Here is a 12,410-nt window from a genome sequence, read left to right on the forward strand (position 1 = left end):
CGGCCCCTTTAAGAGGTGTCTGCCGCTTCTGCAGCATCTGGCTCACTCAGCTGCTCGGGACCAGGCAGTCCCATGTCCTTGCCCCATCCTACCTTCTGCCGCTGCAGGGTGATTTCTTGGATTTCTCCCCAGTTGTATGGCTTGTTCATCTAGATTCCAGGCGATTTTTCCTTGCTGCTTGCTCCTTGTTTCTGTCACAACTTGGATTTGGTTGTCAGGGGGATGAACAGAGCCTCTATTATCTACGTCATTTTGTTTTCCTCCTCTAGACTGCCCTCTTGAACATATTTTATCATACTCTTAAAATATTAACTAATTGTCATTTGAAAGATATCACTTTTTGAGAATGTGACCAAAAGGCACAATTACTTCCCTGGGACCATGTAGCCTCCTTCCTCCAAGATACAGGTTTTCAGAACTTTCTTGGTGTCTGGGATCCCTGACAGAAGGAAACTTTCCATTCTATTACAAAGTATATACAAAGAAAACTATAAAACTTTATTGAGAGTTGTGAAGGACTTGAGTAAATAGTAAGACAAAATTTGTTTCTAGATAGGAATATTGAGTAAAATCTTAATTCTTCTTAAATAAATGTGTAAGTTTAATGCAATTCCAATCAACATCACAATACACTTTTTTTTGCAATTTGACATTATTTTTAAATTAATCTGGAAGAGTAAACATTTTAGAATATCAAAGAAAGTCTGGGGAAAAAAATCCCTGAAGGTCTAGGCATTTTAAACAGCAAAATTATTTCAAAGTTACAGTGATCAAAACAGTATATTAATAATTCTGAAATAAACAAGTAGAACTATCAAGAGTAGAAACAGAGAAACTCAAATGGCCATTGTCTCAGCTGCAATCTCCTATCCTTCCATCTGTCTCCTTTAGTTATTCTTGTTCAACCTTATCAAAACCTTGAATCCCTGACCCCTCTTCTTCTTCTATCTATCCCTATCTGTTTATATTGTCTTCACTTCCTTCCCATCCTAATAGAGACTCCATGTTTCATCATCTCAACAATGCTTTGCTCACACTTTCAAATTTCTTGTTCCATTTCTCTTCCATTATACTCTGTGGCAAAAACCCAAAACAAATTAAAATAAACAAACTTGGCTCTGGTGACTGGAAAGAGATACAAAGAAGATATACTAGGTTGAATAATGTCTTCCCAAAATTCATGTCCACCCAAGACCTCAGAAAATTCCTTATTTGGAAATAGGGTCTTTGTAGATGTAATTAGTTAAGATGAGATCATACTGGATGACTGATGTCCTTATAGGAAAGCTATGTGAAAACAGAGAGACAAAAAGACAGAGAATCACAGAGGAAATAAGACCAGGTGTAAACAGAGGCAGAGATTGGAGCAATGCATCTACAAGCCAAGGAGCCCCAATGATTGCTAGGAACCACTAGAGGCCAGGAAGAGGTAGAAAGAATTAAGGAAAAATTCTACCCTAGAGTTAACACCTTGATTTCAGACTTCTACCTCCAAATTGTGAGATAATAAATTTCTGCTTTTTTAAGCCACCCAGTTTGTGGTAATTTGCTACAGTAGTCCATGTTATACTTTAATTAAAAGTGAAAAAAAAAAAGGCAATAAATCATCACTCTTCCTCATCTGAGCCCATACCTGTGCTGTTCAATGCTGCTAGAGAAAAGCTTCCAACTTCAGTGAGTGGTGCTTGTCTCTGGGGCTCCCATGCTGCCATTGATCCTTCCATACATCCCTGAGAAAGCCTTTCTCTTGCTCTTCATTGGGCTATTTCAAAGCTCTCTTCTCATCTCAAAATTCATTCCATGGGAGCGTTTCCTCATTTGGTCTCATCAAATGATCTTGTGAAATGGAGAGTCCTTATGACTTAGATTAAATTTAGTTTTAAATGCTAACTCTAAAAATCATAACCCTCTCTTTTTCTCTGTATACTCCCTGAATAATCATCATCCCAAGAGGCAACAGAAGCCTGACTTGACTAATGATCACACTGCCCTGACCTCTGGCAGGCTCAAGATAACATCTTGACCTAAGCTACATTTCAGTTCCTGAGTCCTAAGTTTGAATGGCCCCCTTGGCTACTTTCCTATGAGACCAGACAGAGGGATACCAGGAAAGACCTCAGATCTGTCCTCAAGACCTGAAGAAATGATTTATTATTCTTATCTCACCTCTGACTAATCTGCTCCCAGCATGATCCTGAACCTCTAACCCCTAGTATCTTGTGATTTTTCCCTATGTAATCTGTAGCCTATATATCATCAGGGAGTTTGAGCTTTTGAGCATTAGCTTCCCATTCTCTTGTATGGTGCTATTCATCAATAAAATAGCCAATATTTCTACACTGCAATTTCGGCGTTTAGTTTTTGGGTCTGCTAGTGCTGGATGGATGAACACTTTCTGTTCTATAACACTTGCCTCCAGCTCTTCAGAAAAAGACGCCACTTGAAGGGGACTCCATAGTGTCTTACTGTATCTTCTACGCACCTCCTACTTCTCTTCTTCTCCACCATTTCAAATGGAAGAGCTTTCCCTCCTCCTGTCAAGAATCATCCTGTTCTCTAGACCTTATCTCTTCTAGCCTCTGAAAAGATCTCACTCTTCTGCAAAGTTCTCGAATTTATAAATAAATTATACTCTCTTTAGCTAAATATAAAGATCTCATCAATTCATACTCTAGAAATGTTTTCCCCAGCAAGGTGTGTTCTGATGCCCTTCTGAGAATCCCTCTCTCTGCTCGGTGTACTCACTAGGTAAAAAGACTCTGTGGAGCATCATTTAAACATTAGATACATGCTGTGTATTGTTTTCCAAATGTGGCAGGTAATAGATTGAACCTTTGTCCTGGTATTTCCTGTTACTCTTGCTCAGTCCCACATTTAGGTAGTTAGGCATTGTTTCGTTGTCTTGGGGAAGGGATGACACAGCAGAACTTGATTAATAAAGGAGTTTCATTTTTGGCTTTGGTGTTTCATTTTTGGTTTTGGTGTTTCAAAATCCTAGGCCTCAAGGCAAACTCGATTAACTAAAAAGAATATAAAAAATCTGGGCTACCCTTCCAGACCAGATAAAGATTCTGGGGCCTGAGGAGTGAAAAGTCAGAGGAGCCACAGACCAAAGAAGCTCATAGGCCGCAGTGGTAGAGGCTGTTCTCATCCCTACTTCAGGACTGAACACTCATTTACTCCATTGATAGCTGATGGCTCTCACCTGAGTCACCTGAGTCCCTCCCTGGGAATTGCAAAGGGCTGCCTTATCTAGGATTATGCCCTCTCCCTAGAGACAACCAGTAATGAAGATTCTTCTGTGTGGAAGAACAAAGGTCCTGGCCTCCTTGCCTCAATTTAGGATAACTCTGAGGGGCCATTCAGCTTCAGAACTCCCTGAGGAGTTGGTGGTGGCTTCTGCTGCAACTGCACCAATTCAGTTTCTCTCTCTGCTCAGTTATATCTGTTGCTCCTAAAAGCTTCCCCACTCCCACTTCCTACCAACTTCCTGCACACAAATATGCATCTTCCTAAGAAAGTTGCTCAGATGGGGCCTTGGAATGATACATCTGAAAATTAAAGACTGGAAGAAAACTGGAGAGGCTCCAGAGTTCCTGAAGTTCAGCCTAGTGTAGGAGGGTAGAGGAGAAATGAGGTGTGGTTTATGTAGGCTGGGAAGGCCCGAGTTGGCCTCAGCACTTCCCATAGGCCTGAGCTTCTGCTAGCATAGTACAATATCATCGATGTGGTCAGGAGGGTCCCAAATGTGGCACTGGCAGACAGCGGACCTGAAGAGGCCTCAAGTTGGCCCTTTAATGGGCCCACAACTGATGACTAGATGGGAATGAGGGCATCTCAGAAGGTACGCCACAATGGATGGTGACACTGAGCACCAAATCCCAGCCCCTCTCCTCAAAGTCTTGATACTATCCATACTTCCCTGAACTTCCACAAGAAAAAGAAATTGGGCTGGGATTGGGCAGAAATCTCATTTCTATAGGCTATGAAATTATGTTTACCAAACTGTCATGTGACCTCCAGGCCAATAATCAAAACAAAAAAAATAAGAAATAGATCGGGAGAAATATTTAGTAAATATGAAGAGAAAGGACAATTATTTTTAACACGTGGAGTCCATACAAATGGACAAGAAAAACACAAAGACCCCAATGGAGAAGGAGAAAGAAGAAACAAGCACCAAAGTGTTGTAGTGGGTATCTTGGGTGGTATGGGTGAAATTACGGAGGATTTTCACATTTCTGTAATTTTCAAATTATTACAAACTATACAATTTTAGTTATAAGAAAAGCCAAAATATTATTGAATATTTGCAGCCAGATTTATTATACTCTGTTATTTGTATGCATTACCTCATCAGTTATCTCAATTATCTTTTAAGCAAGTTTTATTGTTTTCCCTGTGTGAGGAAAATGAGGCAAAAGAGATGACGAGCAGCACACAATAACTGGTGGAATTATGATTCAAACCCAAAGCTTGACTCTGCAGCCATGGTCTTGACCAGTATGCTATACTGATATATATGTTATATATGACAAAGCAGTAGATTTTTCTATAGTATGCTTTAGGTATATGCATATGTACATATATATGTTTTTTATATATGTATTTATAGTATCTTTTATACATAAATGTATTTATATACATACTAGAGACATATATATGTTTTAATTTACAGTTAAAATATTTATGAGGACAATTACAAAATTTAAAAATGCCAGTGAGAGAATATTACCTGAAGGTGACCCACAAAATGTGTTTACACTGTGATATGTGATTTTCTATGTATATCACAAATGCAAGGAAGAGATTGCATTTGTGGTATGCATGACAGAGATTTTTTTTGTTTGTCAAAGTGTAAAAAGTAAGTACTACAAGCCGAGAGTTGAACTCATTCACATGCAGTTCAGGCATCCAGGGAGGACCAGCTCTCTTTCCTTCCTATACTATCACCCTGGCTCATCATGCCATGCTATCGTTGGTGTCATTGTTTGCCTCTCAAACAGCACTATTAATTTGTGAGGGAACTGAAAATCAGAGAAGTAAAGTGTCTTGGTTAAGTCTGCATAGCTAGAAAGAAGCCAGCACAAACTTGAACCCAGGGTTTTCCAGATTTGACCCTGGTATTTCTGACTTCTGTTATAATTGCTGTTTCTATTATATCATTCTACTTCTTTCTCTGTTTAGTAATTGAAGCATTTTAAAAATACACTTTATTTTGGAATAAGTTTAGACTTATAAAAATGTTGCGAATTCTGTATACTTTTTACCCAGTTTGCTCTAATGTTAACACCTTTCATAACCATGCTACAATGTCAAAATTAAGAAATTAATATGACTATTATTATAGATTTGACTTTATTCAGATTTGGCCAGTTTTTCTACCAATATCTCTTTTTTGTTCCAGTATCCAATTAAGATACTACCTTTAGTTGAAGCTCATTTTTCTTTCATAAACTAAAAACATCAAAACCTACTCTTTAATTCTAGTAGAAAACACTGCACAATTCTGGCTGTGGTTTTCCTAGTCTGATCAAAGAACTTTTTGCTTTTTCAATGATCATCCTTTAGTCAGCTCTTCTAAACATAGAACAGAGAACTCCTCAAACTATCTTAAGTTAGGCTATGGAGAGAGTCTATGGGAATTCATGCACAGGAAGCAAAGAATCAAGGACAGGAACTGGAAGAGCTGCCAGGAATGGAAGAAATGCTCTCAGGCTTCCCTCTCTCTCTCCCCACGCCCCTCCTCTATCCCTTCCCTCCTTCTCTCCTTCCCTTCTTTCCTCCCTCCTCTTTGCTTCCCTTTGCACCTCTATTTTCTCTTATCTCTCCTAACCTAGTTCCTCTACTTAATTGTCCTGCACATGCCCACATTGGCCACCTTGGCACACAATCCACATAGTTTAGCATGTACCATTATCTGCAACTTCTGCTTAAATCTCAGCTCATATATTCCAAGCAACCTCTAAATCATATGGGTGCTAGTCAGTCAATGGATGGTGGTCAAACTTGGGCCTATTTTCCATCCCAATCAACCTTGAAATATATCTATTACAATTTTTTATGTTACCGTGGCAGAAAAATCAATTTAGCTATGAGGCAAGTTTTCACTGATGTTTGATAATAGTATTATTAGAATCCACTCATAAAAAATTGCAGAAAAAAAAATCATTGAAATTGAATTTTTAATTGTTGAAGGGAAACTAGAAGAGAATAATATCTCTAGGCATTATTGAACATAGAATTACAGAGACTCAACCTCAAAGGATTTGGGGCAAATTCTATGAGATTCAAACATTTCCTGGAATTTCAGTGGAAACAGAATTAATGTCCTAAAAAAGAAAGTAAACAGTTAATCCAAATCTGCTAAATAATCTAATAGAACACACTGGCTCTTGATGGCTTTTTTCCCTTTGGGAGAGAAAAAAATAACCCTCCTTATATATTGATGTTTCCTTAAACAGACAGACTGAAATTTACTACAGTTCTTCAGGGATTTTAGACAATAAACCGATGGGAAAGTTCTTCCTTGAATGCACACATCCTGTTCCCCCACTGACATTTTCCACACTCCCTTTCTTTTTCTCCTTCCTTCATTCCCACCATAAATACTTATTAAACACCTACTACATACCACAAGCTCTCAGACCTTGGTAAGACAACAGTAAACAAAAAGTAGCAAAGGCATTCAGAACACATTACCCCAAAATATGCTGCTTTGGCATAATGATTATTTTGAGCTAAAGGCACTTGAAAACAACAGGTGCAAGAAGGGCACTCTGACCTCCACTTTTTTTCTAAAAACAGGAGATGAAACTCCCATGCAAAAGAAGCCCTCTCTGTACTAAAGGAAAGACAACATTTTTATCTTCAGAGATGAAGCATTGAGGCCGAGAGAAATTTGTACAAACAGACCCTGTTAAAATAACTCTCATCTTCCTCAGTCCTCCCATATATTTTAGTTACTTTTTCATAATTACCGCTTTTTGTTCAACCTAGTATACCAGCACTCAAGCCTAGACATTTCCTTGAGTCTTCATTTTCCTCTGAGGACTTCCATGTACATGTAAATTTTTATTAAAATAAAATATATATGCTTTTATCCTCTTAATTTGTTAAGATAGTTTCAGGAAGAAACCCTAATAAGGCAGAAGAGAAATGTTATCTCCTCTATAGTAGTAAGTGAATAAAATAGAACTTTAGATGTGCATTGTACTTTGGGGAAATATACAGCAAGCAAGTGACGGAGGTCAGGGAGGGCTGGTGAGGACTACAATTTTAAATAAAGTGTCAGGGAAGGCTCCTTTTAAAGGCGATATTTGGACAAAGACCGAAGCAGGTGAAGGAGGAAGCCTCAAAATCAAGTGGAAGAGTGGTGCTGCTGGAGCGTGCCTGGGAGCTTGAGTGCACCAAAGGTCGGGGTTGGGATTAGGGAAAGGTGAGTTCTGCACGTGCAGGGCTGGATCCTGCCTTTCTTTCAAATTGTTACATTTTGTGTATCATGGAATTTTTGCATTAATTTTGATTTTATATTAAAATATTTTTCTTGGCTACCGAGTTTTTTTGATATCTCAAGGCTAGTGCCTCATGAGCTTCACTCTAGTCCAGGTCCTGGAGTTGATGTAGGAGGTGAAGGGGTGAGTATGAGAGAGTAATAGGGTGAGTAGGAGAGAGTAGTAAAAAATAATGTCAGAGAGAAGGGGAGGTGGGAGTTCTGAGGATCTTGGTTTTTGAGCTGAGTATGGTGGGAAGTTGCTGGAGGGCTTTATTCACTTTTTATTGCTGCCATAACAAATTACCACAAATTGTGGCTTAAGCAAACCAAATTTGTATTTTACAGTTTTATAGATGGGAAGTCCAACACATATCTCACCAGGCTAGAAATACAAAGCACATGAATTTAGCCATGTTGCCAGGGCTGCATTCTTTATGGAAAGCTCTAAGGGAGAATCTGTTTCCTTGCTCATTGTTTCATTAGCGGAATTCAGTTTCAAGCAGTTGTAGGACTGAGGTCCTCTTTTCCTTGTTATTGGCTTGTGGCCCTTTCCTCCATTTTTAAAGCCAGCAGTGGAGGGTCAAGTCTTCACAGCACATCTCTCTTACCTACTCTTCTGCCTTCTTCTTCCACTTTTAAGGACTCTTGTGATTAGATTGCACCCACCTGGATAATCGAGAATCATCTCCCCATCTCAAGGTCCATACCCTAGGCACATTTGCAAATTCCCTTTTGCCATATAAAGTAATATATTCACAGATTCTGGGAATTGGGATGTGAAAATCTTTGGTAGACCATTTTTCTGCCCACCATGAGGGCTTTGAGCAATGGAGCAATGGTTACTCTAGCTGCTCTGTTGAAAATAGTTAGGGGGAGGGGTAAAAGAGGTAGGGAGGAAAAGAGAAGAAACAGGGAAACTGGTAATGAGGCTAAAGCAATGATTCAGGGGAGAAATGATGGTGGTTTGGACCAGGGGAGGGGCTGTGGAGGAGAGAGATGAGGCTGAATAACGTGATGGTAGGTTTTATGGGTCAACTTGGCTAGGCTACAGCCCCCAGTTATTTAATTAAACACCAATCTGGGTGTTGCTATGAAGATATATTATAGATTTGATTAAAGTCTCTAATTAACTGACTTTAAGTAAAAGAAATTATCTTAGATTCAGGGTGGACCTGATTCAATCAGTTGAATCATTGCTGAAGCATTGCTGAAGGTTCCTTAATGAATAAAAATGTGTGTATTGACAGCAGCTTCATCTTGTGCCGGGAGTTCTCACTTGCCTTTCCTGATGGCCCACCTTATGGATTTCAGACTTGCCTGACCAGCCCCCACAATTATATAAGCCAATTCCTTGCAAGAAATCTCTTAATATGTGTATTCTACTGGTTCTTTTTCTTTTGTTGAACCATATATAGATACACTGAATAAATCTTGTAATTTAGATTGTTATAGATATAGACACAACTGATATAGATACTGAATAAATTTTGAATGTGGAGCTGACAGTATGCTGGTGGACTGGAAGCAAGATATGAGAAAGAGAGGAGTCAAGGTGATTCCTAAGTTTTCACCCTGAGCAGCTAGAAGGATAGTTCACCTGTCTCCTTCTAAGATAGTAATTGCTCTACCATAAAAGTCACCTGAAAGAGCCCATTCAAGTGACAGTGAAGGAAGATGCACCATTTACCCCCAAAGAAGCCACTTTCAGAGGGTGAACTTGACAGGCAGGAATGAATGGATGAGCCTGGCCAGCCCTGAAGTAGGCAGGCTCGAATCCAACGTGGGGAAATAGGGAATAAAGTCACCACTGCGCTCTGTGCCTCTTGTCCAGAACTATTGTGGTTTTCCATTGCATTCTGGAAGAGCAGATCTTTTTTTACTGTTCCTTACTGTGAAACCCACCTCCCCCGCTGGTCTACACTCTGTGGGAACCAGTGAGCTGAACCCTGAGCCAAAAACAAGCAAGGAAAGCTGAATAGAGACTTTATGAATAAATGTTGCTTTGTGGACTTCTTTTTTTCCTTGTGAAGGAACAGGGTGTACTTGAAAGTAGAAAGTGAGGTGGTGTTTTGGTTTTTTTTTTAAATCTTCTGGAAGGCAGAAAAGAAAAAGAAAAAAAAAGGAAAGAACAGCATTTGTCACTTGTACTGCTCTGGTTAACACAATGGTTGGGCCCCTGACCCTACTCCAGGCCTCCCAACCAGGCATTGAATAAAAACTGAAGAAATGAAAGGAACTTTTCCACAAGTCTGTCAACTAAGACAAATGCTGAAGCCTTCATTTCCTTGTACCTGCCAGAACTCAGAAACCAGAACTCCACAAACTCGCAGTCCTGTTTCAGCAAATTTCAGCTGCACATTACCTCTTCACAGAGAATTTCAAACTGCCACCCCTGAAGGGTCAGGGTGGGCTCTTCTAACAAATAGTTTCTAACCTATTTGTTTCCAATATAAGTATTTGTGTGGCTCTCAAATAAATAAATCAATAGAGCAATGAAATCCGAAGAGGGCCATTATTGAGCTTCTTTGGTCTCATATGTCAATAAATTTCTCAGTCTGAGGTACTACAAGAGGAAAAACTTTATTCACATGAACTGTTTGCAAATCTGAGTAGAGCAGCCATGGCTGGAAACACAAAGTGCCCTCTACCTAGGCAAAAGGGAGGCTACTTTTTATAGAAAAAGTTCCCGCCTTGGTCCACTATTGGTTCATTTTTATGCAAATGATGAACCCAAGTCACACAACTTTGATTAATCTAAATAGCACAGTCCCTACTGGTTGGCTTTGTGCATTCAGACTGGTCATTATGAAGCCACTCTGATTGGTCAGTATAGATGCAAATGAGAATATAGCTGCATAGTTTCGATTGGATGGGGCAGGTCTCAGTTCATTGGTTGAAAGACAATACTATGCGCTCCCTTATAAAGGTCAACTCGGAAGGCAAGAATACAGCGCAGGAGGTTGAAAGCTCAGTCTATGGCTTTTCCTTAAAATGAGGTGTGTGTGAGAGGTCTCTGTCAGCAATGGCTACTAGCTTCTGGTTATGAATCTGGGCACAGTTAATTATGAGGAGTCCTTTTTAACCGACATATTCTTTCTTGAGGTTCACACATACAAATGGCAAAAGATTTCATACCAGGAAGTACTTTGTGAAGCCAGTTAGTTTCCAGAGCCTACTTCCTTCCTCTCCCTCTCTTTTACATTGGACCAGCAGTTAGAAGTCAGAACCAGATCCCTCTACCCAGAGAAGTATCCAGTGTTTGTTTTTCCTTCAAAAGCCAAGTCCTTGAGTTTCAGGTGGACTTTAGGTGATTTCTGCGGGGTCTTGCTCTCCCTCCAACCGAAATACTTACTGCTGAGGTCAAATTGAATGAGGTCCTTATTGCCTCAGATTCACACTGTATAAAGAAAGTGAAGTATTTTTGTTTCATCTTCCTGTACCCTTCATCTCTACAGGAAAGGGAAAAAGCCCCGAGGAGTCTGGTTTGGAATAAAAACATGCACCACACAAGATTTTTGTGAGGATTAAATAACTTAGGCCAAAGCATTTTGAAAGCTGCCAAGAGCTCTACAGATAAGATATACAGAAGTATTGGTTGAAGGCCAACCTAGATTGACAAGCATAATGCAGATATAAGAAGCTGAAACAGCCTCTGCAGTCCCTGGGGGGTGGTAGCCAGACAGGGAAGTATAATCATCATTGATGGGAAAAGGAGTCTTCCAAGAGAAGACAAGAAGAGATTTTTGACCCAGTAAAAAAGCTGAGGAGGGAGAGAAATGACAGACAGTGAAGTAAAAAGTGACGGTAATGTAAGAGGACCTGTGCGGTTTTCCTGTTTCAACTCATTAAGACTGTAGATATCTGAGGGACACATTCAGTGCTAAGGGCACATTCCAGAAGCCTGTGGAAAAACCAACCCTGAGAAGTTCTTGCCCCTTCTGTCTCAATGCGTAGGGTGAAGGACACCCAGGACATGAGATTTGGGGAGCACAGGGAATTTTGGCTTCTATATGGTGCTTCTAGACCAAATATTTGTTACTTTCTGTTAAACTCTTCTAATGATCTTGTGGTATGCATGCTAGCAAGAGGGCTGAGCTGGCCACGTCTGTCCCACGTTTCAGCTATTCTCAGAAGTGCTTGGCTAAGGGAAGTGTGGGTGGAAAGTGTGACAGCAAAATGCCTGGAAACATGCAAAAGGGTGCACTGCTGGAGGGGATGAAAATAAAGCTAATGTAAATCATTTAATGACTTACTATAGGCCAGGTACTGTTCTAAGTATTTTATATAGTTATTAGCTCATTTGATCCTCAGTACAATCCTATGAGGCAAGATGATTATTGTCCCCGTTTAAAGGATAAAGAAACTGAGGCACAGAGAAGTTAAGTAATTTGCTCAAGGTCACTCAGGTAAAGCCAGGTTTTGAACTCAGATTACCTAGTTACATAATCTTCCATAAAGTGGAGATAGCATATTTCCCCAGCCTGTCTTCAATTAGAAAATGGAAAGTAACATGCTAGCGAGGACAAGAATCATTTGTTTTGACCAGGGTGGGCTATAAAGATATAGCATTCTGGCTTAGAATGTTAAAATGCTTTTGGCCACTGCATCAGTAAGAATGCTTGTGGCTACAAGTAATAGACTATCTAACCAAAATTAATTAAACAATAAGGACATTTATCACTTCACATAGCAATAAGTCTGGATTCGGTCCAACTTTAAAAGATAGGATCAATGATGCCCTCAAGGATCCAGATATTGTCTATCTCTTGGCTCTGCTTTCCTAGGTTTATCAACCATATTTCCCTCCTGCTAATGAGGTTGCTGCGGCAGAGTCAGGCATCACGTGTCAACAGGATTATGCGTGAAGATGTTTTCCATAAGATGCTCAGTAGACTCTACAGGCAGTTGGATTGAA

The sequence above is a fragment of the Pteropus vampyrus genome, unplaced genomic scaffold (assembly GCF_000151845.1).
Source record: "Pteropus vampyrus isolate Shadow unplaced genomic scaffold, Pvam_2.0 Scaffold77, whole genome shotgun sequence".
In the NCBI taxonomy this organism is placed as follows: Eukaryota; Metazoa; Chordata; class Mammalia; order Chiroptera; family Pteropodidae; genus Pteropus; species Pteropus vampyrus.